Here is a 26,480-nt window from a genome sequence, read left to right on the forward strand (position 1 = left end):
AGGCCAAAGGCAGCGGTCAGCAAGGGCCCACAGCCATGTGACATTGACTTGAGCTGGACAGTTAGTGGCACCTGAAGCTCTCAGCATGTGCGCAGCCAGCGATAATGAGTGCCCCAGGCGGGCTGCACTGGATGCAATGTCTGTTGCCTACTTGACTGCGTCATCTGCAATCGCGACTTGATTTGAATTGTGAGCCCCGCTGTCCATAGTGTAGGCCAGAGGCAGCGGTCAGCAATGGCCCACAACCACGTGGTGTTGACTTGAGCTGCACAGAGTTAGTGGCACCTGAAGCACTCAGCGTGTGCGCAGCTAGCGATGATGCGTCATCCGGGTGGGCCACAGTGGATACAATGTCTGTTGCCTATTGAAATCTGCAATGAATGAATCAAGACTCAATTTTAATTGTGAGCTCTGATTACCACAGTGTAGGCCGGAGGCAGCGGTCAGCAAGGGACCACAGCCACGTGGCGTTGACTTGAGCTGCAGAGTTAGTGGCACCTGAAGCACTCAGCGTTTGCACAGCCAGTGATGATGCGTGGTCCGGGCAGGCTGCACTGGAAGCAACGTCTTTTGCCTAATGAATTCTGCCTCAATAAGGCCATGTGGCATTGACTTGAGATGCACAGTAAATGGCACCTGAAGCACTCAGTGTGTGGGCAGCCAGCGATGATGCTTGGTCCGGGTGTGCCGCACTGGATGCAATGTCTGTAGCCTACTGGACTCTACAATTAATGAATGAAGACTGAATTTGAATTGTGAGTCCTGCTGATCGCAGTGTAGGCTGGAGGCAGTGGTCAGCAAGGGCACACAGCCACGTGGCGTTGACTTGAGCTGCACAGAGTTAGTGGCACCTGAAGCACTCAGCGTGTGCGCAGCCAGCGATGATGATGCATCATCCGGGCGGGCCACACTGGATGAAATATCTGTTGCCTACTGGACTCAGCAATTAATGAATCAAGACTGAATTTGAAGTGTGAGCCCTGCTGACTGCAATGTAGGCCGGAGGCAGCGGTCAGCAAGGGCCCACAGCCACGTGGTGTTGACTTGATTTGCACAGAGTTAGTGGCACCTGAAGAACTCAGCATGTGAGCAGTTGCAATTAATGAATCAAGACTGAATTTTAAATGTGAGCCCTGCTGACTGCAGTGTAGGTGTATGGAACAAAAGATGAAATATGTATGGAATACATTAGCGAAATATTGGATCTTCTGAGTATAATCTTGTTGTTAGAAATTAGCATTTAAAAAACCTTAGAAATTCACTGAAAAAAGCACAGGTTTCAGGGACGTTATAGTTAGTTGTCTACAAGACTCTGCAATTAATCAATCAAGACTGAGTTTGAATTGTGAGCACTGCTGACCACATTGTAGGCTGGAGGCAGTGGTCAGCAAGGTCCAACAGCCACGTGGCATTGACTTGAGCTGCACAGAGTTAGTGGCACCTGAGAAACTCAGCGTGTGCGCAGCCAGCGATGATACGTGGTCCGGGCAGACAGCACTCGATGCAATGTCTGTTGCCTACTGGACTGCAACATCTGCAATCACAACTCGATCTTAATTGTGAGCCCTGCTGTCCGCAGTGTAGGCCAGAGGCAGCGGTCAGCAAGGGCTCCCAACCAAGTGGTGTTGACTTGAGCTGCACAGAGTTAGTGGCACCTGAAGCACTCAGTGTATGCGCAGCCAGCAATGATGCGTCGTCCGGGCGGGCTGCTTTGGATGCAATGTCTATTGCCTACTGGACCCTGCAGTTAATGAATCAAGACTCAATGTTAATTGTGAGACCTGATGACCGCAGTGTAGGCCGGAGGCAGCGGTCGGCAAGGGTCCACAGCCATGTGGCGTTAACTTGAGCTGCACAGAGTTTGTGGCACCTGAAGCACTCAGTGTGTGCACAGCCAGCGATGATGCGTGGTCGGGCGGGCCACACTGGGTGCAATGTCTTTTACCTAATGAAGTCTGCCTCAATAAGGCCACATGGCGGTGACTTGTGGTGTACTGAGTTAGTGGCACCTGAAGCACTCAGCGTGTGCACAGCCAGTGATGATGCGTGGTCCGGGCGGGCCACACTAGGAGCAATGTCTTTTGTCTAATGAATTCTGCCTCAATAAGGCCACATGGCTGTGACTTGTGGTGCACTGAGTCAGTGGCACCTAAAGCCCTCAGCGTGTGCGCAGCCAGCGATGATGGGTGGTCCGGGCGGGCCGCACTGGTAGCAATGTTTGTTGCTTACTGGACTGAGTCATCTACAATCGCGAATCGATCTGAATTGGGAGCCCTGCTGTCCGCAGTGTAGGCCGGAGGCAGTGGTCAGCAAGGGCACATAACCACGTGGCATTGATTTGAGCTGCACAGAGTTAGTGGCACCTGAAGCACTCAGCATGCGCACAGCCAGCGATGATGCGTGGTCCGGGCGGGCTGCACTGAATGCAATGTCTGTTGCCTACTGGACTCTGCAATTAATGAATGAAGACTCAATATTAATTGTGAGCCCTGATGACCGCAGTGTAGGCCGGAGGCAGTGGTCAGCAAGGTCCCACAGCCAAGTGGCGTTGACTTGAGCTGCACAGTTAGTGGCACCTGCAGCACTCAGCAGGTGCACAGCCAGCGATGCTGCGTTGTCCGGGCGGGCCGGACTGGGAGCAGTGACTTTTGCCTAATGAATTCTGCCTCAATAAGGCCATGTGGCTGTGACTTGTGGTGCACTGAGTTCGTGGCACCTGAAGCACTCAGCGTGCGTGCAGCCAGCGATGATGCATTGTCCAGGCAGCCCACACTGGGAGCAATGTCTGTTGCCTACTGGACTGCGTCATCTGCAATCGCGATTCGATCTGAATTGTGAGTCCTCCTGTCCGCAGTGTAGGCCAGAGGCAGTGGTCAGCAAGGGCCCACAGCTGTGTGGCATTGACTTGAGCTGCACAGTTAGTGGCACCTGAAGCACTCAGCGTGTGCGCAGCCAGCGAAGATGCGTGGTCCGGGCGGGCCGCACTGGATGCAATGTCTGTTGCCTACTGGACTCTGCAATTAATGAATAAAGACTGAATTTGAATTGTGTGCCCTGCTGACCGCAGTGTAGGCCGTAGGCAGTGGTCAGCAAGGGCACACAGCCACGTGGCATTGACTTGAGCTGCACACAGTTAGTGGCAGCTGAAGCACTCAGCATGTGCGCAGACAGCGATGATGCGTTGTCCGGGCGAGCTGCACTGGATGCAATGTCTGTTGCCTACTGGACCTCCAATTAATGAATCAAGACTGAATTCGAATTGTGAGCCCTGCTGACCGCAGTGTAGGCTGGAGGCAGCGGTCAGCAAGGTCTCACAGCCACGTGGCATTGACTTGAGCTGTACAGAGTTAGTGGCACCTGAAGCACTCAGCATGTGCGCAGCCAGCGATGATGCGTAGTCCGGGCGGGCTGCACTGGCTGCAATGTCTTTTGCCTACTGGACTGCGCCATCTGCAATCGCAACTGGATCTGAATTGTGAGCTCTGCTGTCTGCAGTGTAGGCTGGAGGCAGCGGTCAGCAAGGTCCCACAACCAAGTGGCGTTGACTTGAGCTGCACAGTTAGTGGCACCTGCAGCACTCAGCGTGTGCACAGCCAGCGATGATGCGTGGTCCGGGCGGGCCGCACTGGGACCAATGACTTTTGCATAATGAATTCTGCCTCAATAAGGCCATGTGGGTCTGACTTGTGGTGCACTGAGTTTGTGGCACCTGAAGCACTCAGCGTGTGCCCAGCCAGCGATGATGCGTTGTCTGGGCAGCCCACACTGGGAGCAATGTCTGTTGCCTACTGGACTGCGTCATCTGCAATCGCGATTCGATCTGAGTTGTGAGCCCTCCTGTCCGCAGTGTAGGCCGGAGGCAGTGGTCAGCAAGGGCCCAAAGCTGTGAGGCGTTGACTTGAGCTGCACAGTTAGTAGCACCTGATGCACTCAGCGTGTGCGCATCCAGCGATAATGCGTGGTCCGGGCGGGCCGCACTGGATGCAATCTCTGTTGCCTACTGGACTCTGCAATTAATGAATGAAGACTGAATTTGAATTGTATGCCCTGCTGACCTCAGTGTAGGCCGCAGGCAGTGGTCAGCAAGGGCACACAGCCACGTAGCATTGACTTGAGCTGGACAGAGTTAGTGGCAGCTGAAGCACTCAGTTTGTGCGCAGCCAGCGATGATGCGTTGTCCGGGCGAGCTGCACTGGATGCAATGTCTGTTGCCTACTGGACCCTCCAATTAACCCCTTCAGCGCGGTGCGGTTTACCGCGCTGTGCTGAAGGGTTCGTGCGCGGGCGGGGCCGTGAAGGAGTGGTTCCATCATCAAGCACAGCGCGACCGACGCGCATGACGGAACCGCTCCGTCACATCGAAAGGGTTAATGAATCATGACTGAATTTGAATTGTGAGCCCTGCTGACCGCAGTGTAGGCTGGAGGCAGCGGTCAGCAAGGTCCCACAGCCATGTGGCATTGACTTGAGCTGTACAGAGTTAGTGGCACCTGAAGCACTCAGTGTGTGCGCAGCCAGCGATGATGCGTAGTCCGGGCGGGCTGCACTGGCTGCAATGTCTTTTCCCTACTGGACTGTGTCATCTGCAATCGCAACTGGATCTGAATTGTGAGCTCTGCTGTCCACAGTGTAGGCTGGAGGCAGCGGTCAGCAAGGTCCCACAACCATGTGGTGTTGACTTGAGCTGCACAGAGTTAGTGGCACCTGAAGCACTCAGTGTGTGCGCAGCCAGTGATGATGCATGGTCTGGGCGGGCCGCACTTGGAGCAAAGTCTTTTGCCTAATGAATTCTGCCTCAATAAAGCCACGTGGCGGTGACTTGTGGTGCACTGAGTTAGTAGCTCCTGACGCACTCAGTCAGCGTGTGCGCAGCCAGCGATGATGCATGGTCCAGGCGGGACACAATGGGGGCAATGTCTTTTGCCTAATGAATTCTGCCTCAATAAGGCCATGTGGCTGAGACTTGTGGTGCACTGAATTAGTGGCACCTGAAGCACTCAGCGTGTGTGCAGCCAGTGATGATGCGTCGTCCGGACGGGCTGCAGTGGATGCAAAATCTGTTGCCTACTGGACTCTGCAATTAATGAATCAAGACTCAATGTTAATTGTGAGCCCTGATGACCGCAGTGTAGGCCGGAGGCAGCGATCAGCAAGGTCCCACAGCCACGAGGCATTGACTTGAGATGTACAGAGTTGGTGGCACCTGAAGCACTCAGCGTGTGCACAGCCAGTGATGATGCATGTTCCGGGCGGGCCGCACTAGGTGCAAAGTCTTTAGCCAGTGATGATGCGTCGTCCGGACGGGCTGCAGTGGATGCAAAATCTGTTGCCTACTGGACTCTGCAATTAATGAATCAAGACTCAATGTTAATTGTGAGCCCTGATGACCGCAGTGTAGGCCGGAGGCAGCGATCAGCAAGGTCCCACAGCCACGAGGCATTGACTTGAGATGTACAGAGTTGGTGGCACCTGAAGCACTCAGCATGTGTGCAGCCAGTGATGGTGCGTGATCTGGGCGGGCCGCACGGGTAGCAATGTCTGTTGCCTACCAGACTGCGTTGTCTGCAATCGGGACTCGATCTGAATTCTGAGCCCTGCTGTCTGCAGTGTAGGCCAGAGGCAGCGGTCAGCAAGGGACCACAGTCATTTGGCGTTGAATTGAGCTGCACAGTTAGTGGCACCTGAAGCACTCAGCGTGTGGGCAGCCAGTGATGATTCGTGGTATGGGCAGGCCGCACTGGATGCAATGTCTGTTGCCTACTGGACTCTGCAATTAATGAATCAAGACTGACTTTGAATTGTGCGACCTGCTGACCGCAGTGTAGGCCAGAGGCAGCGGTTGGCAAGGGCCCCCAGCCACGTGGCATTGACTTGAGCTGCTCTGTTAGTGACGTCCCAATTCGTAGTATTCCTGCGCAACCAACCCCAACCCCAGCCGTTGCCTTGCACCTCTGTTCTTCAGATCCAAAGAATGTGGTTTCTGAACTGGGTGTGCGCCAGGTCATGAAGTCCAGTAGTCAACAGTAGTGGAAAAACAGTACTTTATTACAAAAACATAAATTAACAATACGAAAACATCAAACAACGAGTGCCATTCCCAACGGGGAACATCATCAGGGCAACTTGTGGATCCAAATGACTGCAGATCGTCCTGGAAATCCCAATACAATTCCATATTATGAAAGTCCATATTTAGAAACTTGTTGGATAAATGGTGAAAAAGGTCAAGCGTTAGTATGGTCACAAACGTAATCTGGTACAATGTATTGCACTTGGACAAACCGGAATGCTTACAGGTATGATCAATCCTGCATAAAAAGACCGTAACAGAAGTTTGTGTGGTCGTAACCTTCATAGGAAAGAAAAGGAAGGTTACGACCACACAAACTTCTGTTGCGGTCTCATTATGCAAGATTTATCATACCTGTAAGCTTCATGGTTCATATCAACTTGATACCCCTGCAGCTTCACTTTACCCATACGGCGCAGGAACAGCTGGAGACTAAGCAAGGTAACCATGCCATAGCAGGCTTCCCGCACATGTTGGGGGTGGGGGCAATTGACTGCACACATGTACTACTTGTGCCCCCTGCCGACACTGTGCACAATCACCGCAACAGAAACCACACGCATTCCAACAATGTGCAGGCAAAACTGGACAACCGGGGCCTGTACACTAATGTCGTCTCAAACTTCCCAAGTAGTGTGCATGATATCTACATTTTCTGCAAGCAACCCAGCCATGGTCCCCAGACCGGTTCACCACCCAGCGATGACTGCCCGACTCTGCACACCCAGACATCAATGCTCATCTGCCGCCACCGGTGTGTCTCCAAGTGTGCCTACCACGTGTCAGAGCAACCTCCTCAGCCGCCGCTGGGTTCCATGGCACAGGCCCCCAGTGTATCCTGCTGCACTGTGCCGAGGAGTCATGTCAGTACAACCTGCTGCCTTTGGCATACACTCAGTCTAGCTGAGCTCACAATTCAAATCAGGTATTGATTGCCAGATGGCTTATCGAGGCCTATGCATCATCGCAGACTGCACACCCGCTCAGCTCTGGTGCCACTAACTCAGTGCAACTCAAGTCATCGCCACGTGGCAGGAGGCCCGTGTCGGCCAAAATGCCTCGGCTGCCACCAACTCTGTGCACCTCAAGTCATCGCCACGTGGCGAGAGGCCAGTGTTGGCCAAGGTGCCTTGGCCGCCTCCAACTCTGTGCACCTCAAGTCATCGCCACGTGGCGGGAGGCCCGTGTCGGCCAAAGTGCCTCGGCTGCCACCAACTCTGTGCATCTCAAGTCATGGGCCCTTTATGATTGAATATCGTGGTGCGGACGCCATCATATCACCTCCAGCAGTGGGGAATGTGATGTGGTAGGTCCCTAGGCCCTCATGCATAAATAATAACCACGCGGACACACCCAGATACAGAGTGGAAATGGCCTCGAGCACATGCGTCCAGGCCTTTTTATTGGCAGGGTCACATATCCTGTGACACCTGTGCTGGATGGGTGTGGTGTGGGTGGACACCAGCCGTGAGGGAGTGGCCGTGGCATGTTGACAACTAGAACTGTGATCAGCAGATCACTACAGGTAAGACCTGGGACATGTAGCTTTGTCGTTCCCCCCTGTAAGCTTAAGCGGAGTGGGCTGGCCTGGCGTATGCCAGTCCAGCATAGGGGTGTGAACAATGACCTCGGGGCTCTAGGCGTTGGTTCCGTCATGGGCTGGACAAGGAAGTAACTAATGGGTGTGACTCTGTTATAGTGTTAGCGCCACCCGGAGCGCAATCGGTAATGTTGCACCCTGTGACTCAAGGCCCACAACATGAACAACATGGACATAAGGGGCAATCACTGACCCTACATTCATCCATACTTCTACACTTGAATGATTATAAACATCTGTGTGAATTTGAATGTTCAATGCACATTCAGTGGAGTGTTGTCTTAAGGTATTTTCTTGTCTTGTTTTTGGTATAGCCAGTACTATGTACTCATCCAATCACTCTGCCAATTCCCAAGCACTTATAAATTCACTATGCACTCTCCTTGCAGTACTCTAATCATTCAGTCAGTACCCATATACTCATGTAATGACCCAGGCACTAACACATGCACTGCTACAATCTCCTGTGCACTACCCATCTAGTTTTCTAACCACCTGCACACTATTCATTCTCTCCTTCAAATCCCCAGGTATTACCCATGCAGTCCAGCAAACACCCTGTCACTTACCATGCACTCTTCTAATCACCCAGCCAGTACCATGTATTTATCCAATCACTCCGCCAATACCCAAGCACTTATACATTCTCCTTGCGGTACTCTTATCATCTAGTCAATGCCCATGTACTCATGCAATGACCCAGGCACTAACACATGCACTGCTACAATCCCCTGTGCACTACCCATGCAGTCCTCTAACCACATACACAGTACTCATTCGCTCCTTCAATTCCCCAGGCAGTACCCATGCAGTCCAGCAATCATCCTGTCACATCCCATGCACTCCTCAAATTATGCAGGCATTATCCATGTACTCATACAAGCACCTATGCAGTCCTATAGTATATAGTGTTTGGTTAAATAGTATTAAATGTAATTCTCATATTACGCTTCATTTTTTGTTGTCTTTATAAAGGTATAGTTGAATGATACTGCATAATTATAGATAGTTTTGTAAAGATGCAGCACAACTGTGGTGTTTCGAAGATGATCATATAAGGTGTTAATAATTATGTTTCTTTTATTAGTTTGTAAAAAGGTAAAGTTAAATGATGCCACATATTTTAAGATTGAATGGTGAAATAAGGTGTTGTTAATTAGGCTTCTTTTTGTAGTCTGAACAAAGGTATAGCTGAATGATGCCACATAATTTTAGATAGAAAGTTGAAGATGTAAAATAAAAGTGTTGTTTTAAAAATGCTCATAAAAGGTGTTGCTAATTAGCCTTCTTACTTAAGTCTGTTGAGAGGTATAGTTTAATGTTGTTGCATATTTGTAGATAGAATGTGTTCAGATTGTATTTATACAGTTACATGTATGCTTAGTGAGCTATTGAGAGGTGCCTGACCAATTAGAGGAGTGCAAAGGTAGTGAGTAGGTGATTTTAAAGCTAAGCATAACCCACGTAGTCATGCAGTAAACCAAGCACTTATAAAATCACCATGCACTCTCCATGCAGTAGTTTAATCATTCAGTCAGTACCCATGTACTCATGTAATGACCCAGACACTAAGACATGCACTGCTACAATCCCCTGTGCACTACCCATGCAGTCCTCTAATCACCTACACACTACTCATTCTGTCCTTCAATTCCCCAGGTAGTACCCATGCAGTCCAGCAATCACCTGTCTCTCCCCATGCACTCCTCCAATCAGACAGTACTATATTTGTATCCAATCACTCTGCCAATACCCAAGCACTTATACATTCACCAGGCACTCTCCTTACAGTACTCAACTCATTCAGTCACTACCCATGTACTCATGCAATGACCCAGGCACTAACTCATGCACTGCTACAATCCCCAGAGCACTACATATGCACACCAGCAATCCCCCCTGTCACTCCCTGTGCATTCTTCCAATCACCCAGCCAGCACCATGTACTTATCCAATCACTCCACCAAAACCCAAGCACTTATAAATTCACCATGCACTCTCCTTGCAGTAGTCTAATCATCCAGTCAGCACCCATGTACTCATACAATGACCCAGGCAGTAACCATGCACTGCTACAATTCCCTGAGCACTACCCATACAATCCTCTAACCGCCAAGAGACTAGCCATTCACACCTCAATCAAAAAAACGATAGGTTTCATGGAAATTATAGTTCAAAATTTGCATTTAAAAAACCTTTGAAATTCACTGAAAAAACCATAGGTTTCAGGGACGTTATAGTTAGAAGTTAGCATTTAAAAAACAATTGAAATTCACTGAAAAAACCATAGGTTTCAGGCACATTATAATTAGAAATTAGCATTTAAAACACCTTAGAAATTAACTGAAAAAAACATAGGTTTCAGGGACATTATAGTTAGTTGGACATTTCACTCATAGAAAACCACAGAAATTCTGCCGTTATAGTTAGTTCAGCTAACTATAACTCGCGGCCCCACAATACACTGCTGATGATGTCACATATTACATCATTCATGACATGGTCAGTGACACCACGGATGACATCACTGATGAAATCTCCATGTGAAAATCTGATGCACCTCCTCACACTCTAATATAAACTTTGATACACCCACTCTAAAATACTGACTACCATTTTCGAAACCATTGACACCAATACTAGTTACTACATATACACTCACTGATTCCTAGGTCTACACACACATCCACTCATTCACCCATACAATCACTCATACATGCAGTCACTCATCAATACAACACTATCATATGCACTCATATACCTATACAGATACTCACACACCGCCACTCGTCCATGGAGTTACTCACACACCTAGTCAGTCATGCAAAGAATCAATCACACTCCCATTTACTCACCTATACAGTTATACACACACCACCTTATTTATTCATACAGATACTAACGCATACTTACTCTCTTATATAATCACTGATACAAGTACACACTCATCCATTCAGCCACTTTCACAATCATTAACTCTCACTTATAGTCATTTATATACTCCAGCTCTCACATACACTGCCTTTTACATATGTAGTTACTTGGGCATGTACCACTGAGATATCCATTCACTCACCAACACACCCATAAATACACTCACCCACCCATACAGCTGTTTCCACATGCACTCTTGAGCCCATACACCCAGTGAATCAACCACTCACACATCTATGCACAGAGTCACACACCTCCCACTCACCCACACACACACTCAGTCTCCCATACAAATACTCAGGCAACCAATCAATAACCCATATAGACACTCATGTAGCTACTGACCAACACATGCAGCAGCTTACACAACAACAGACAGACTGATACAGACATTCAACACAGTTTAGTCACTCACCCATGCATTCAGTAAGAAACATTTAATCACTCACTTATACAGTCAGTCACACATCTACTAAATCCTCCATCCAGACACTTATGCACCCACTCATTCTTCAATACACCTTGGCATATATATATAAAACATATTTAAAGTTTACTGAAATGCACAGTCACTGGATGATGTCATCAGTGATGTCATTTGAGTTGTCATCAGTGATGCAATCAGTGATGTCACTGACCATGTCATGAATGATGTAATATGTGACGTCATCAGCAGTGCATTGCGGGGTCACGAATTAAAGTTAGCTGAACTAACTATAACAGCGGACTTGCTATGGTTTTGTATGGGTGAAATGTCCTCCTAACTTTAACATCCCTGAAACCTATGGTTTTTTCTGTGAATTTCTAAGGTTTTTTAAATGGTAATTTCTACAAAAGGATTCTACAGCATATTAGGGCGATTTCCAATAAAGATCAGGCCTATCCCGTGGCGAGGCATTTTGAAGGGAAGCACAGCAGTAATCCAGGCCTCCTCCAATACTATGTCATTGATACAGTCTTACCACTGAAACGTGGTGGCAACCGGGAGGCCAAGCTTAGGCTACTTGAAACTAGATACATTATAGAGTTAGATACGAAGAACCCGAACGGTCTTAACTCTAGTGAGGACTTTTTTACATGCCTCTAGTCTCCACAAGGATAATGTATGTATCTTTTACCTCCTACAGCCTGCATAATATCAATTTTCCATTTCGAATCTCTCCTACTTTGTACTCTATGATGGGACACATTATGGGCTCATAGTGTGTACCCGTAGGAAGCATGTAGCAACATGTTTTTAATAGGAGTTTTTTTGTTATTTTCTCGCTTTTCCCTTTGTTTTTCCATTCCCATGTGGAGATGGAAAATAGCAGACAGAGGTATAATCCCAACAAGGGAAAAGGGAGAAATTAGTGAAATTAGTTTGATGTAAATATAGAAAATAATGAGCGGTACATCTTTTTAATAAGGCGTATAAATATATGCATGAGGGAAAAAATTGTAAAATTATGTAACAAAAAATCCCAATCTTAAATGTTAAGGTATTAACTGACAGTCTCTGCAAAAGTGTAAAGTGGGGGGCAGATGATTGGATAGGGTAGATACTACCTGTCCTTCAGTGATTAAATGGAAATACAAGTATTTATACATTAACATCCGTTTGATTTGCCAGCAATTTTTTAGGGGACGAACTGAGAGGATGTCACCAAGATAGAAATGAAATCTAAGACCAATTGGCCCACTGGGGCGCAATCATGTTAAGAGACTACAAACTATCGTAGTGCGCAAGGAATCACCTAATTAAATCTTGTTTGAAGTACAGATTTATTTTACGCTACTAAGACATTTAAACAGTAGCAGTGGATGTATTAGAGAAAAACTTTTTTATGCATATTTTATTTATGTCATGAATTTATTTTTGATATGAAATTGTATATAAAATATTTTTCTATGTTGTATATATGTACATAGTATATTTATATAACTATTTATTTGTAAATATAAGTATGAATTGTGAATCATCCACATATGCGCACGATTATTCCCGTATTTTATACAGTAAGATTGTAACTTTGGATATGTAGTAACTCTTTAATGTCCATGATAAGGTCATTTCCGGTGTTGTTTCCCCTTTAAAAACTGCTATTCCCCACTAAAACGTGTCATGTGATCAAGGCCCGAGTGGGGGCTGAAACGCGTCATGGCGGACTGGTACAGAGCAATTTGAAATAAAATCTCAGTGATTGGCACCGAAGTTTTGGGTCCGTTCTTTCGTCTAATCAAGGCAGCAGCATTAGAGACGAATTTACATTCATATATATATTCACTGAAAAAACCATAGGTTTCACACATGTTATAGTTAGCTGGACATTTTACTGATAAAAAACCAATGAAATTCCCCCGTTATAGTTACTGTAGGCAACTATAACTCACGGGACCGTAATCCTCTGCTGATGCTAATACTGTATTTAGACACTTATTTGCCCATATCTTCTTCCATTAAATTTTAGCTATACATATATTACAAATATTTTTTTTTCATAAAGACACATATGTCATCAGCAGAGGATTACGGTCGCGTGAGTTATAGTTGCCTACAGTAACTATAACGGGGGAATTTCATTGGTTTTTTATCAGTAAAATGTCCAGCTAACTATAACATGTGTGAAACCTATGGTTTTTTCAGTGAATTAGCAAGGTTTTTTAAATGCTATTTCCTAACTATAACGTGTGTGAAACCTATGGTTTTTTCAGTGAATTTGTACGGTTTTTTAAATGCTAAGTTACTTTACGCCATTTGTGGCGTGCGCGCCCACTTAACGCAGTTCGTTCCGTGCACGGTTTTTATCAACTTTAATAAGCCCTGTACATTTGGTGGCCTTCGGCCACCAAAAGCACAGGGGGTGAGGTCAATGTGGATAGTGTTTTTTTTATTTCGATTTTATAATTTCATGTTGCCAAAATTACGGTTTTTTTCTCTATTAATAAGCCCTGCACATTTGGTGGCCTGCGGCCACCAAAAGCACAGGGGGTGGGGTAAGTGTGGATAGTGTTTTTTTTATTTTTATTTTTTTACCGTAAGCGTACGGTAAGCTTACGGTAAGCGTACGGTAAGCGTACGGTAAGCGTACCCCGCGAAATTGCCGAAAAAAAAATAAAACCGTTTTTGCTCTTGGGGGATGTTTGGGGACTCCCTCAACATGACTATGTGGGAGGGAGTTGTCAAAACAGCCCCGTAACATGTTTTTGGCCATCATGTTTGATAAACAACACTCAGTGCGAGAGACAAAATGGCGGACGCCACTTCCTGGTTTCGGCCGATTCGAATGTTTACTAAGATCTAAGAGCCAATCAGAATCGCGCTCGCGCACGCCACCGTAAGCTTACGGTAAGCGTACGGTAAGCGTACGGTAAGCGTACCGTAAGCGGGCTCAGATATATATATTGATTTAAAGGCTATTTTCTCAGAATCTACTGAACAGATTTACACCAAACCTACAAAAGGCACTTTCTTGACCTAGGGACTACCTCTCTGCCAAATTTCTAGTAATTCTGTTCAGCCGTTCGGGCTGTAGCTCGTTCTAAAGGTCCTATGGAAAAATGCATGGGAAAAACGCGTTTTGGGACCCCCCTTTTATCTCAGCCCCCGCTTGACGAATCCCCCCGAGACTTTCAGGGTAGGAGCGGAGCGTAGCGCCCCACCTATTTTGAGAAATTCGCGAGGATTCGTCGACCGGCGCCAAAGTTATTCAAAATAGAATGTTGAGGTTTTCCTATGGAAACGTGGTCCTAACTATAACTACCTACTGGCGACCGCCAGTAGGTAATATATATATATATATATATATATATTCAATGAAAAAACCATAGGTTTCACACATGTTACAGTTAGCTGGACATTTCACTCGTAAAAAACCATTAAAATTCCCCCGTTATAGTTAGTGCAGGCAACTATAACTCACGCGACCGCAATCCTCTGCTGATGACATATGTGTCTTTATAAAAAAAAAATATTTGTAATATATGTATAGCTAAAATTTAATGGAAGAAGACATGGGCAAATAAGTGTCTAAATACAGTATTAGCATCAGCAGAGGATTGCGGTCGCGTGAGTTATAGTTGCCTGCACTAACTATAACGGGGGAATTTCAATGGTTTTTTACGAGTGAAATGTCCAGCTAACTGTAACATGTGTGAAACCTATGGTTTTTTCATTGAATTTGCAAGGTTTTTTAAATGCTAATTCCTAACTATAACGTGTGTGAAACCTATGGTTTTGTATGTTTTTTTAAATGCTAAGTTACTTTACGCCGTTCGTGGCGTGCGCGCCCACTTCACGCAGTTCGTTCCGGGCGTGCACGGTGCGCTTCACGCACCGTGCGCGCACAGTGAGCACGCGGTGCGCTTCGCGCGCCTGCTTTACGCAATTTGTTGCCGTGCACGCACGGATTGGAACGCGGTGCGCTACGCGCACCGCGTGCCCACGTTACGCTGGATGGGCCATGTACGCACGATGCGCTTCGCGCACCGTCCGCACACGGACATATTATGCGCTTCGTTATGAAAGGTAATCTATTGTTTGTTCTAATTATTCACATGCGATGCACAAAAGGTGCCCTACGGGCACCTTGTGCACACGGGGTGGGGCAATTGTGGATATTGTTTTTTTTTTATTTATTTTTTACCGTACGCGTACGGTAAGCGTAATCGGCGTTTTTTCAAAAAAAATAAAAATTTAATTTTTGGCCTTGGGGTTTCTTTTGGGACACCCTAACCATGGCTATGTGGTTGGGAGCTGTCTAGCCTGCCCCTTTTCATGTTATCCAGCTTTGTTTTTCCTCCCCCCCTCAGAGTGCGAGAGAGAAAATGGCGGCCGACACTTCCCGGTTTCGACCGATTTGAATGTTTACTAAGATCTAACAGCCAATCAGAATCGCGCTCGCGCACGTCACCGTACGCGTACGGTAAGCTTACCGTAAGCGCACGGTAAGCGCACCGTAAGCTGCCACAGATATATATATTGATTTAAATGCTATTTTCTCTGGAACTACTGAACAGATTTACACCAGACCTACAAAAGGCACTTCCTTGACCTGTTCAGCCGTTCGGGCTGCAGCTGTGTCTAAAGGTCCTATGGAAAAATGCATGGGGAAAACGCGTTTTGGGACCCCCCTTTTTCTCAGCCCCCGCTTGACGAATCCCCCCGAGACTTTCAGGGTAGGAGCGGACCGTAGCGCCCCATTAGTTTTGAAAATTTCGCGAGGATTCGTCGACCGGCGCCAAAGTTATTCAAAATAGAATGTTGCGGTTTTCCTATGGAAACAGGGTCCTAACTATAACTATCTACTGGCGACCGCCAGTAGATAATATATATATATATATATATATTCACTGAAAAAACCATAGGTTTCACACATGTTATAGTTAGCTGGACATTTTACTGATAAAAAACCAATGAAATTCCCCCGTTATAGTTACTGTAGGCAACTATAACTCACGCGACCGCAATCCTCTGCTGATACTAATACTGTATTTAGACACTTATTTGCCCATATCTTCTTCCATTTAATTTTAGCTATACATATATTACAAATATTTTTTTTTCATAAAGACACATATGTCATCAGCAGAGGATTACGGTCGCGTGAGTTATAGTTGCCTACAGTAACTATAACGGGGGAATTTCATTGGTTTTTTATCAGTAAAATGTCCAGCTAACTATAACATGTGTGAAACCTATGGTTTTTTCAGTGAATTAGCAAGGTTTTTTAAATGCTATTTCCTAACTATAACGTGTGTGAAACCTATGGTTTTTTCAGTGAATTTGTACGGTTTTTTAAATGCTAAGTTACTTTACGCCATTTGTGGCGTGCGCGCCCACTTAACGCAGTTCGTTCCGTGCACGGTTTTTATCAACTTTAATAAGCCCTGTACATTTGGTGGCCTTCGGCCACCAAAAGCACAGGGGGTGAGGTCAATGAGGATAGTGTTTTTTTTATTTCGATTTTATAATTTCATGTTGCCAAAATTACGTTTTTTTTCTCTATTAATAAGCCCTGCACATTTGGTGGCCTGCGGCCACCAAAAGCACAGGGGGTGGGGTAAGTGTGGATAGTGTTTTTTTTATTTTTATTTTTTTACCGTAAGCGTACGGTAAGCTTACGGTAAGCGTACGGTAAGCGTACGGTAAGCGTACCCCGCGAAATTGCCGAAAAAAAAATAAAACCGTTTTTGCTCTTGGGGGATGTTTGGGGACTCCCTCAACATGACTATGTGGGAGGGAGTTGTCAAAACAGCCCCGTAACATGTTTTTGGCCATCATGTTTGATAAACAACACTCAGTGCGAGAGACAAAATGGCGGACGCCGCTTCCTGGTTTCGGCCGATTCGAATGTTTACTAAGATCTAAGAGCCAATCAGAATCGCGCTCGCGCACGCCACCGTAAGCTTACGGTAAGCGTACGGTAAGCGTACGGTAAGCGTACCGTAAGCGGGCTCAGATATATATATTGATTTAAAGGCTATTTTCTCAGAATCTACTGAACAGATTTACACCAAACCTACAAAAGGCACTTCCTTGACCTAGGGACTACCTCTCTGCCAAATTTCTAGTAATTCTGTTCAGCCGTTCGTGCTGTAGCTCGTTCTAAAGGTCCTATGGAAAAATGCATGGGAAAAACGCGTTTTGGGACCCCCCTTTTATCTCAGCCCCCGCTTGACGAATCTCCCCGAGACTTTCAGGGTAGGAGCGGAGCGTAGCGCCCCACCTATTTTGAGAAATTTGCGAGGATTCGTCGACCGGCGCCAAAGTTATTCAAAATAGAATGTTGAGGTTTTCCTATGGAAACGTGGTCCTAACTATAACTACCTACTGGCGACCGCCAGTAGGTAATATATATATATATATATATATATATATATATATATATATATATATATATATATTACCTACTGGCGATAGCCAGTAGGTAGTTATAGTTAGGACCACGTTTCCATAGGAAAACCTCAACATTCTATTTTGAATAACTTTGGCGCCGGTCGACGAATCCTCGCGAATTTCTCAAAATAGGTGGGGCGCTACGCTCCGCTCCTACCCTGAAAGTCTCGGGGGGATTCGTCAAGCGGGGGCTGAGATAAAAGGGGGGTCCCAAAACGCGTTTTTCCCATGCATTTTTCCATAGGACCTTTAGAACGAGCTACAGCCCGAATGGCTGAACAGAATTACTCAAAATTTGGCAGAGAGGTAGTCCCTAGGTCAAGGAAGTGCCTTTTGTAGGTTTGGTGTAAATCTGTTCAGTAGATTCTGAGAAAATAGCCTTTAAATCAATATATATATCTGAGCCAGCTTACGGTACGCTTACCGTACGCTTACGGTAAGCGTACGGTGGCGTGCGCGAGCGCGATTCTGATTGGCTCTTAGATCTTAGTAAACATTCGAATCGGCCGAAACCAGGAAGCGGCGGCCGCCATTTTGTCTCTCGCACTGAGAGAGATTTTTAAAATCGGAAGCCCAAAAACATGTAAAGGGGCTGTTTTGACAACTCCCTCCCACATAGTCATGTTGAGGGAGTCCCCAAACATCCCCCAAGTGCAAAAACGGTTTTATTTTTTTTTCGGCAATTTCGCGGGGTACGCTTACCGTACGCTTACGGTAAGCGTACGGTAAAAAAATAAAAATAAAAAAAACACTATCCACACTTACCCCACCCCCTGTGCTTTTGGTGGCCGAAGGCCACCAAATGTGCTGGGCTTATTACAATGGAAAAAAACATTATCCACACTTACCCCACCCCCTGTGCTTTTGGTGGCCGTAGGCCACCAAATGTACAGGGCTTATTATAAGGGAAAAAAACTTAGCATTTAAAAAACCGTACTAATTCACTGAAAAAACCATAGGTTTCACACACGTTATAGTTAGGAATTAGCATTTAAAAAACCTTGCAAATTCACTGAAAAAACCATAGGTTTCACACATGTTATAGTTAGTGGAAATTTTACTGATAAAAAACCAATGAAATTGCCCCGTTATAGTTAGCGCAGGCAACTATAACTCACGCGACCGCAATCCTCTGCTGATGACATATGTGTCTTTATGAAAAAAAAATATTTGTAATATATGTATAGCTAAAAATGTATGGAAGAAGACATGGGCAAATAAGTGTCTAAATACAGTATTAGCATCAGGAGAGGATTGCGGTCGCGTGAGTTATAGTTGCCTGCGCTAACTATAACGGGGCAATTTCATTGGTTTTTTATCAGTAAAATTTCCACTAACTATAACATGTGTGAAACCTATGGTTTTTTCAGTGAATATATATATATATATATATATATATATATATATATATATATATATATATATAAATATCACACACAGCAGTCTTCTTCGAAGAAGGACTCGCACTCAGGGAAAACCAAGATTTATTCACCACGGTAACGCGTTTCGACAGACAAGCTGTCTTGCTCACACAAAGTCGTGTACATTTCAGAGGAATCTTTATAGGTACAAACATAAAAGAAAGACTACTGTTTGTCAAATGGTTTTGACCGGCAAATGTGGCGGCCATGTCTGAATGTCAAAAAACAAATATTGCGTTATATGTTATACTGAATAGATCAGTTGGTATTGACAGTACAAACACACATTAAATGTAAAACCAAATTTTCGTTATTATAGACATATAGTCCTTAGTCTGTAATCGTATTGCATCAAACGTAATCTGGGTGAATCGATGCAATCTATAAGCAATAATTACTATAAACGGCAAATAGTGCTCAAATATTCAAAATAAACAACCAGATCACATGTTGTCAAGCGGTCAAACTTGCATATTGAGCTGGGATATATCAGTCATTTACACTTTGTATTTGCATGAATATACTGGCGGCATAGTGCCCCTATTATATTTGACTGATTATCCACTGAATAAAATGTATTTCTAACGAACTCAGAATGTGCCTGACATAATAATACTACAGCGAACTGCTATATCTAGACGACTGAACCATGGTTTAAACAAACATTAGCAGTACAATGTTCTAACATTTTTTTTTAAAGATTCAAGAAATACAAGGAAGAAACAATTGGTATAGTGCACATCACAACGATTCGGGATAAGAAAAATATAATAATCTTATCTGGGGAAGAACCCATGGGACGCGGAAGAAAAGGGTAGGGTAGCTGGAACGGATGAAACAGTCCACAACTGGAATAACCCTTCCTTTCTTCCTGTATTAAGAATATCAAACATTAATAAAAGAAAAGTGTGTAAAATCACATATTAAAATATAGGCACATACTATTACATCATAGTAAGTACTGCATAATAAAAGAACATCAGTATGAATGCTAGCAGCTATATGCACAGACAGCTATAGTATAGTAGTAGGACTAATTATCCCGTAAATGGGTATTCAATTCTTCATCAAGATTGTGCCCCTTAGGATACTTAGTTTCCAGTTCAATGATCCATCTGGATTCTCTTTTCCGTAACATTAGAGTTCTGTTGCCTCCCCTGGGACCAGTATGTACTTGGTCAATCACAAAATAGCTGAGTAGCGAGCTATTTGACAGGTGGAATAATTCAAAGTGTCTGGCAATGGGATAATGGGTATCTTTTTTGTTTATGGCTCGCATGTGTTCCAACACACGTTTCTTAGCCATCAATGTTGTACTTCCCACGTATCACATTTGACACGGACATACCAAGACATAAACACAGTATGTAGAACTGCACGTTAAAAATTGGTTAATACTTTTAGGGGACCTGTGACCAGGAATTTGTACAGTTTTTTTCATGCCACTGTTACGACAGGCTTTGCTGTGCCCGCAAGGGAAAAAACCTTTAAGATTATGTTCACTTGAGGGTTTACTAGATGTAATGTCGTTATGTATTAAGATATCTCTGATGTTGCGACCTTTTCTGTAGGTAATTCTAGGTCTATTCTCTTATATATATATATATATTATCTACTGGCGGTCTCCAGTAGATAGTTATAGTTAGGACCGAGTTCCCATAGGAAATCTGAAAATTCTATTTTGAATAACTTTGGCGCCAGTTGACTTATCTTCGTGAAATTTTCAAAACTAATGGGGCGCTCCGCTCAGCTCCTACCCTGAAAGTCTTGGGGTGATTCGTCAAGCGGGGGCTGAGAAAAAAGGGGGGTCCCAAAACGCGTTTTCCCCATGCATTTTCCCATAGGACCTTTAGTCGAAGGTACAGCCCGAACGGCTGAACGGAATTACACCAACTTTGGCAAAAAGGTAGCCCTTGGCTTACACTCGTGCCTTTTGCTTAAATGGTGTAAATCCGTTCAGTAGTTCCTGAGAAAATCAAAAGTAAAATCATATATATATATGGGCGGAGCCTAACCACACATCTCATCGTGGCTGTCAGCACTTCATCCAAGAAGTGTTGGCAGCCATCTTGGGACCAATATACATGATAGCACCTCATTAAAAAGCATTGTGGTTAATAGAAGGTTTAAAGACTTTACTTACATTATAAATCATTCGTTGATGGTACCATACCCATTTTAGGAATTGTGGTGTGTTCTAAGTGATTTTACCATGTGAAAAAGCCTTCTGCTGTGATATCATGAATCATGTTTGCGAGAAAACTATTTTCTCATGCTATTCCCACAGAGGTTTGGAAGGTGATCTATAAGCTAAACTGAGAGCATATTTTCGGTAAATTCACATTATCTTTCTCAGTCATGTGAGAATGAAGTCTGACATTCTCAGTAAAACATGTACATCCAACAAGGGCAGAGACTGTCAGTTGATTCCTTTGTGTTCTACTGTAGCTTCCCAGAGTGTTCTAAAGAACAACTCGAGCGCTAACAGTCCTACTTATGACAAACGATTGGCACACCTGAAGCCATCTTGATTGGAATAAAGTGGAAACACTTAAAACATTTAATTTACAAAGGAACAAAATGAGGGGGTTCATTTTGCCATAGAAATGATGATTAGTGCTGCAGAAAGAAAAATTAGGGCACATTTTGACTTCTCAAATCCTCTTCTATTTCATAAAATATTTCTGACATGCAGACTGAAACATGCAATTTGAATACCAGCAGCAGACTTCCCTGGTGAGCAGTAGCTTTACTACAGTGATCTAATGAGCAACTAGAGTGCTAACATTCAGAATTTATGACAAATATGTGACACATCTGAATGCCTTCTTGATGGAACCAAAGTAAAAAACTGAAAGTATTTCCTACTGAGGAAACTGCAGTAAATGAGGAAATTAGGAAACATCATAACAAATAAATCTCCCAAGATGGCCACCAGAGACAAAAGAGCCAAAATGTAGCCCAAATATCACCCAGATGTAGCCCAAGTATAGCCCAATGACAGAAGTGTGCAAAACACCTATTTGTTGTGTATTTGCAGTTTTATATAGTGCAGACTTGTCAGGTATTGGAGTGCTTTACATGAGCATTGGTTACATCACACAAGATCAAATTCATTTTGGTTGTAGACATGGGGAGATTAAGTGATTTGACCAGAATCACAGAATGTTGAGCTGAAGCAGAAACTCCACCCTGGTTCCCCAGTTGCAAAGTCTGCAGCTCTGGAAGTAACACCACATCCTCTCCCCTAGGTGCAACATTTAATCAAGTGTTCAACTGGATAAAGAAACATAAAGATTACAAATAATTTAAAAGTTCTTTGTCGCTATTTGAAAACTCAGAAAATATGTCCTCATTTTAGTTTTTTAGAGCACTAACCATAATTTTGATGCAAGTAAGACCCTCTCATATATGTAATTTCTAAAGGAAATACTCTAGGTATTACAGTTTTGATTACATCAAGATGACGTCAGGCGTTCCACACTTTTGTAATAAATATAGAATGTTAGCAATCTAGTTGTTCATTGGGATACTGTTGAGAGGCAGAGGCCAGGGGCACGGACTCTGAAAATTGAAGGCAGGTAGGAGAGTGCAGATGCAACAATTTGACCACACTGGGCAGGCAGGAAGGGTAGTGGCAGCACAACAGACTATGGAGGGCAGTGGAAAGGGGGCAGGGGCAACAAACCAACAATACAGGACTGGCAAGAGAGGCTGTGGCAATATAATAGACCATTGTGGGCAGAAGGAAGAGGCAGTGGTAGTACAACCATGCATGCCAACAGACCCGTTTCAGTCAGGAAACGTCCAATTTTTTTAAGCTCAAGTGGGCTTTATTTGATCTGTCTCCTATCTACAATCTCCTCTTTTTCAATGTAACTCAAAGGTGAAAATCAATACCCCAGTTTTTTTTCAAAATCTCCCTCTTACCAAGTTCAAAATGTTTGCAAGCATGGTACATTGGATCATGGTAGGCAGGAGGAATTGGGGTAGGGACATGGACTCGGATAACAGAGGACAGGAGGGACATGGAGAGGTGCACCAAACTGACCCTACAGGGCAGGCATCAGGGTTTGCAGCAGCACAATACACCACACAGCACATGCAGGATGGGAGTGCAGCACAACAATACATAGAAAGCAATAGGGAGGGGACAGGACCATGCACATGGACAACAGAGAACAGAGGGGAAAGAGGCAATGGTAGCTAGCTGACCATAATGGAGAGACAGGAGTAAAAGCTGCAGCATAACAGACCATAAAGGGCAGGAGGGACGAATCTGGGGCATTACAATGGAACAGACAAGCCAGGAGGGAGGGAATAGGGGTCTGCACATGGAAACAGAGGGCTGGGGGCAAGGGGGCAGGGCAGGAGCAGCAAGATTACCATGGAGGTCAGGCAGGATGGGCACTAGAAACAAGACACACCATGGAGAGCAACAATGAGACTATGATGGCATACACACAGACCATGGAGGGAAGGTGGGAGGGGGTCAGGGGCAGCTAACTGACCACACAGGGAAGGTGGGAGGGGCCATGGCAGCACAGAAGACCATGCATGGCAAGCGGGCGGGTTAGTGGCAGCACAATGGCTATGATGGGCAAAAAGGAGGGTGCAGGGGCATGCACAAAGGACCATGGAGGATAGAAGGGAGGGTCAGGACCTGGGCACAGACAAGAGAGTTCAGGGGAAGGGGCCTCACAACAGACCGCGCGGGGCAGGCAGGAGGAGCAGTTGCAGCCCATAGACCAGGGAGAGCAGAAGGGTGTGGCAGTAAAATGGACCATTGAGGACAGGAGGAAGGGGATAGGGGCATGGCATGTGGACAGGCAGTGTGGAGGTGGCAGGGACAGGTTACAGTCATCTGACAATGCTAGGCAGGTGGGAGGGGAGTGGCAGCTCAACAGAACACTCAGAGTAGATAGGAGTGGCAGGTCCATGGAACATGGTGGGCAAAGAGGATGGAGCAGGGGCATGCACAAAGACATCGGATGGCAGGGGGAAGGAGAATAGGGGCAGCAAGCTAAGCACAGAGGCTAAGCAGGAGGTCAATGATGGGCCATAGAATTGGGCAATGGAGGGCAGGAGGAGTGGACTGGTACATCATGCTAAATGGAGGGCAGTGGCAGCACATCAGACCATGCATGGCAGGAGGGAGGAGGCTAGTCCATGGATTCAGACAACAGAGGATAGGGAGGAGGTGGATGGGGCAGCAGGCTAACTGTTCAGAGAAGGTGGGTATTAGGAACTTTATTGTTTTTAAAATGTGTGTCTGTGCGAACTACTTAAAATATAAACAAGTATGCAGCATAATCTCACTTTTATTCAGGAAGAAGAGGACGTTTGTGACTGTGACTCCGGGCTCACTTAGCAGAAACATCCCCTGACCCTCCACCCCCCATCGCAAAATGTAATGCCCGTGAAAAGGGTAGGTGGACGCAGTGTTATATAGAACATAGTCCTGAGAGCACGATTGAAAATGAAAACTAGATATAGTATATGGTATAAACTATGCACCAAAAAGTGTGATATAAGATGAACCGGGCCTTGAAATATAATATGCAATACATTGTGCGCAATGACAGATTCATTGGAGAGCACGAGATAGCACAGGCACTAGCGCTTTCTATGTGATATGCGCCTTGGAGTGTAATATGCACAGGGCAGTGTTGTGTAACCTAAGTAGTCTCTAAAGTTGTACTATAAAATATGTGCTGGTTAGTGTAACATTGCATATGCACTGTGACAAAGATATGGATCCCAGATTATATTATGTATGGCATAGCGCTGTGCTTTTAACATAGGCATCGAGGAAGGCACGTTAGATGGGGCAATATAACCCGTGCGAAGGCAAGTGTGGCATGACATATTCACGGGGTGGTGTTACAGTGCACATGGGCTAGAGAGTGTCATAGCATACGCACTAGCTGGTGGAATACAACACAGAGGTGTGTGGCACTCGGCGGGCACTGGTGGGTGTAACACAGCATTGGGCTCAGCCAGGAGCACGCTGTGACTCTCAAGTGAGGTTTGTCTCCTTTCCAGAGAGTAAAATAAAAAGTATTACACATCCGGCGGTGGATGTGTGTTTTATTAACCGTGAGGGGGTTTCTTGCGTAGTTTGGTCGAATTTTTGTCGAATCCCCTTTGAATGGCTTGGTGTGCATGTGTATTAAATGTGCCCGTAAATAGCTACCCATGTTTATATAAATAAACGACAAGGGTGTCTACTTGGTGAGTACCCACCAGCGGGGGAGCCGGGATTAGGCACGCTAGGGTGTCAGACATGTCAGAGCTTCACTAGCGGTGTGAATACATTCTACGTGGATTCATTGTATGCATAGTCGCCTTTTAATGAATATCACGCAAATTGTCATGGTGATAGGTACATACGGTTTCTCCAGCATGTCCTAGGTGTTTCTATAAATATATATTTTTTTAAATAAAAAAAATCAAAGGCCGGCCCAGGGGGATGGGGTCCCCGGGGCCATAAGTGGCCTGAGGAGGGGGGCAACACAGCCCCCCCCTCCTAAAGAATAAAAAAAAAAAATAGGCCATGACCCGGGGGTTGGGGTCCCCGGGGCAAATTAAGGCCTTGGGAGGGCCAAATTAATTTTTTTCAACAAAAACAATTAGGGTGCAGGCCCTGGGGGATGGGGTCCCCAGGGCTAATAAATTAGAAAAAGAAAGGGGGCCACACAGCCCTCCTTCTAAAAAAAACAAAATATAAAAGACCGGCATCGTGCCGGAGGCCACGCCCCCTCCTTGCAGCACTCTGCAAACGCGCCCCCTGGCCAGTTGTAAGTTGAGGAATTAATTCTCCTTCAATACGGAGGGTCCCTGAGGGCCAACTAGCCCAACAGGTATCTCCAGTATGCGCCAGGGAGCTGCGTTGCAGACAGGTGTTCTGAGGCCACTCCCCTTTTTACACCTCCATGCAACGCAGCTCTGTGGCGCTTACTGGAGGTACCTAGTGGGCTAGTTTGACCCTAGGGACCCTTAGGATTCAAGGGGACTTAATCTCTAAACTCAGAACGGCCACAGGGCGCGTTTGCACAGTGGTGAAGGGAGGGGACGGGGCCTGAGGTGACGTGTGCAAACACGCCCTGTGGCGCGTTTTTAAGTTGGGGAAATAATTCCCTTTCAATCCTGAGGGACCCTGGGGTCCAACTAGTCCACCAGGTGCTTCCAGTAAGCACCACTGCTCTGCGTTGCAGAGAGGTGGTGCAGGCCGTGCCACTTTTTACACCTCTCTGCAACGCAGGTCTGTGGCGCTTACTGGAGGTACCTAGTGGTCTAGTTGGACCCTAGGGACCCTCAGGATACAAGGGGACTTAATCTCCCAACTTAAAACGGCTACAGGGCGTGTTTACACAGTGGGGAAGGGAGGGGACGGGGCATGAGGTGACGTGTTCAAACACGCCCTGTGGTGCGTTTTAAGAGGTAGTTTTAATCCCCTGCCCTATTATATACTAGGGGCTTACAGAGGAGGTCATGTTAATCACAGGGGGACCCCAACGCATAGTGTGCCCTAGTGTATGTAGGTGTTTTCACTGTATTCTGAGTGTCTTTTAACAT

This window comes from Triturus cristatus, chromosome 10 (assembly GCF_964204655.1).
Source record: "Triturus cristatus chromosome 10, aTriCri1.1, whole genome shotgun sequence".
In the NCBI taxonomy this organism is placed as follows: domain Eukaryota; kingdom Metazoa; phylum Chordata; class Amphibia; order Caudata; family Salamandridae; genus Triturus; species Triturus cristatus.